Source organism: Garra rufa, unplaced genomic scaffold, assembly GCF_049309525.1.
Source record: "Garra rufa unplaced genomic scaffold, GarRuf1.0 hap1_unplaced_006, whole genome shotgun sequence".
NCBI lineage: Eukaryota > Metazoa > Chordata > Actinopteri > Cypriniformes > Cyprinidae > Garra > Garra rufa.
In genome coordinates this window covers 1,376,454-1,380,588 of record NW_027394281.1, presented here as the reverse complement: position 1 = coordinate 1,380,588, position 4,135 = coordinate 1,376,454, and the positions used below count along the sequence as shown (strand labels likewise).

Below are 4,135 nucleotides of genomic sequence, written 5' to 3'. Positions count from 1 at the left end.
TATTCTCATCATGGACAACACACTGTGCTGAGTCACATTTTTTAGATTGTCTTTTCAACAATTTGCCAATATGTAAGTTGCAAGTCATAGTTATCTTAGAATAAGAATAGACATTTCCTATTTGAATTGCGCTCCATTTATTTCATTAGATCAGGAGCAAGAACACAGTGATGACAGGAAATTAAGACACCAGTTTAAACAACCAATACATATTGTGACACTTCTTTGTACTATCACACAATGTCAGTGTGTCATTCAGTAAGAAAAGGTACAGACAGTGTGGTTTATGCAAAAGCCATACAATTCATTCAATGCAAAGGATCATAATATAAAAGACATCATTTGTATCTTTGTCAAATATTCCTCATCTTTGTCCTTTGTCCATCTTTGCAAAACATCAGTAATGTGCATGCTCATCTTATTTATTATACAGTACAGGATTCATGTTGATCTTTCCCTGGTCCATCACCCTCAGCTGTGCATAAAGTGCCTGTAGCAATATAGTCCATGCAGTCTCTTCTAATAAATCTTTCAGCCTTCCCTTCATGTAATGAAGGTCATTAATATGACCAAATGTCACATCTTAATTAAAACACTCATGGTAATTATGTGTATTGTTAACTAAACGGTGTATTTACCAAACACCATTCCTAATAAAGAATATTTACCATACGTTATTATCCAATACATCACTAAGACAGATACAGTAACATATTAAGACAAATGATATTCAAGAGAAATAAAAATGCGTTATGTTAAAACCATGTTATTTTAACCAGATGAAGCCTCCCAAATGCATGCATGGTTAAATGTCTTCAGCATCATAGAATCACATTCAGTTTCCTGCTCATCATCAGAGCTCTCTTGGTTTTCTTCCTCTTGCTTATCCATATCCCTATCTTAATAATCCCCTTCCATGTCATGAACAATTTCGGTTGTTATTCATCACACTACAGTACAACTGACGGACAAAAGACATGTGACCAATTCAAATCATATCACTTTATTTTCACAATACCATGATCATAAGTGTACAGGCGGTGACATTTTTTTGTGCAAACTGCAGCATGACAGTAAAGACAACAAATGTTCAATATATAGGCAACACACATATAAGGGACTCAATACAGGTAGAGAACAATATGGTAAATAGTATGCTATACAGAGATCATGAAATTAAAACAATCACAGTACGCATACCTTTGCAGCGCAGTGTGGAATGAATTAGTGCAAACAGAATGTCATGGTGCAGAATAGTGAGTTAGAGTCCAGACAGTGCATCTATTAGAGTGCTGTGCATATGAGCTTGATGTGCTGTGTATTGTTTCTGGTACAAGTTCAGTGCAGTCTAATTGCCTGTGGAAAAATGTGTCTGCTGGTGCAGGTTCTGCAATAACTTCTGCCTGATGGTAACGATGAGAGTAATCCATGGCTCTGGTGGCTGGAGTCTCTGATGGTCCTCTGTGCTTTCCTCACACACCAACTGATGTAAATATCCTGGAGGGACATAACATGTATTTAGGGTGTTGTAAATCAATAAACAATATATATTTTTATTTTTAATTGTTGCATTGGACTTACCATTGATTCTTGTTGGAGATATGGGCCAAAAGGATCCCTTCACAACTATTTTGCAGTTGTTCAGTTGAAACAACTGAGTAAACAGTGAAGTTTACTTTTATGGACCGTAACATCTGAGCTGTCACAGTAGAGTTGTTCAGGAATGCAGTCTTCATCGCAGTTAACTGGTGGTTTCAGGCTGCAATGCTGCATCTGGTGGCCATTGAATTGATATCGTCAACTGCCTTCATCCTCCTTCAAACAAACAGACAAAACAATAAGTCAACAATATTTCCAGAGAAATAGTGTTGATGAATAGGTGCAGGTGTCAGTACTCACCATATTTGGCCAATCCTGCCCAAATTCCAGATAATGGAATTGGAGATGATAGCACAGTTGATATGCCAATTCTAGGAGCTATAAAAAAAGAAGTGCATGTGAAAATGGTAACTGCTGTCTTTTGAGAGATTAACATCAATTGCTATACCCCATATAACCCTAGCCCATGTAACTACATTGCTTGATGTATTGCATACATACATACCAGTGGAAATGTGCAACTTTTCAGCTCTGTGTTTGGGCACAAGAAGACCATGTTCATTCCTCATTCATCAGGACTGGCTTGCTGGGACTGATTTTCTTTGCATTTTTTGGTCTTCAGCTTTAAAACAATACAATATTTATTGACCCAATTTTTAATTATTATTGTTGTTTAAACATAAATTAAGCAGTTATAATTATATACTTCAAGCTCAAGTTCCCTGGCAACTCTAGCAGGCTCCTGAGTTCATCTGTACACATTTCTATTCAGAGTCTGAGAAAAGGCCATCTTGCAAACTCTAAGCTTCTATTTTTCAACAGAGCACAAAATAATGTGTTAAGTGAGGGAGTAAAGAAATAAGATGAAGAGAAATAGGCAGAATTGTGTAAGTTTAACAAAATGAGAAGAAAGCAGCATTAGAAAAAAAAAACAATTATTTAACAGCAAACTAAAATGAAATATAATTACCTGCTGATGGTTTTGTGGTAAGCAGTTTAAAGGCCTCTTCACACCAAGGATGAGTCCACACCACAGCTATTTGACATAAAATGACACAGAAACAATATGGTTGGAATCTCTTTCAGAACAGATTTTTCCAGATTCCAAAACATTGACAGCCAATCAAAATCCACCACACTATAAATAGCCTGAGCATTTAAATGCAGACAACATAACTGCAGCACACGCTTATAATAAAAAAAAAAAAATGTTATTTTCTGTTAGTGTGTTAGTCATTATAATTCTTGCTCTTGGTGTGAACAGCTTTAAGTGATCTGATTTGGCCAAATTAACTGAAGGTCTGATTTCTCACATGACAAGTTAGAGATAGGAGTGAGTGTTGACTAGAAGAGAAAAAAATAAAATAAAAATCAGTAGACATGCAAGGCTTGGTAAATTGTATTAGTTATTAATATTTTGACATGACACTTTGTTGGTTGTTCTTTCTGATGGGGCTGTAGGGTATGTAAAGATGCTGCACAATTTAACTACAGTACAGTTCAGTCAAGGTGCTCAGACCAACATTGACATACCATTGGAATGTTTGCCTTTGCTTTTGGTCTTTTCCATAAATGCACAACATGGCCCAATTCAAATCCCATGACAGGCCTTCCTTTGGTCTTCCCTTTACCCTGAAACAAAGAGAAATACACACATGTTGAGACAATGTGCTAAACAAAATCTGTGACCAAAATATTTGAGAGGAAGGGCTGTAAGGAAAGTTATTATTAACACCTAAAATAAGGATGCGTTGATTAAAGCAAATCAGTTATAGCTAAATGTCTTCAACATTACTGTGAAAGATTGAATCATTGAAGGACTTGTTTAGCCTCTTTGACAGCTTCTTCAAGATCAGCATTGGGAGCTTTGAGTTCAAGTTCCCTGTTAATTCTAGCAGCTTTCTGACAGAATTGGTCAAAATTATGAGATTTTAAAAATGTCATGATAAATCACAGAAAGAGAGAGAGAAAAACTATGTGTAGATTAATTATGGATTACAGTTCATACAGTGATGGCTTTTACCAGAGATGGCTTCTTAAAAGTAGGGATGCACCGATACGAATCGGCCGATCATGCTTGCGCGTTTTGTCAATAAAGCCGGTTCTGTAATCAGCGGTAAATGCCATCAGGTGCGTGATTTCACGTTGAGCCGTATATACTACACACAGCCGTTGTTTACCGACGAGCTGCGCAAATCAATGTTCATTATCAGTGTGAATGTGCGCAGCTCGTCAGTGAACAACGGCTGTGTGTAGTATATACAGCTCAACGTGAAATCAAGCACCTGATGGCATTTACCGCTGATTACAGAACCGGCTTTACTGACAAAACGCGCAAGTGATCGGCCGATACGGATCGGTGCATCCCTACTTAAAAGAGCTCCTGGAGTAGGTGATCTGACATAACTGCAAGACAGAAAAAAAAAATACTGAATTACAATTACTTCACAAAAACTTTTTAAAAGTGTGGTAAGCATTGTGGTTACTGTGCTTTACAAATAGTATACCGTAAAATCAAAAAACCATAGTAAGCTTT

The 4,135-nt window shown here is 36.8% G+C and overlaps 1 long non-coding RNA gene across 1 annotated transcript; it reads right to left on the bottom strand.

The window, feature by feature from the left end:
- Window positions 1-771: 771 nt before the first annotated feature.
- On the bottom strand, window positions 772-2,308 carry LOC141313319 (uncharacterized). The gene is made up of 4 exons (XR_012349405.1): window positions 2,105-2,308; window positions 1,900-1,977; window positions 1,582-1,815; window positions 772-1,497 (listed from the first exon to the last, which is right to left on the bottom strand). It is a non-coding gene; the product is annotated as an uncharacterized lncRNA (long non-coding RNA).
- Window positions 2,309-4,135: the final 1,827 nt, after the last annotated feature.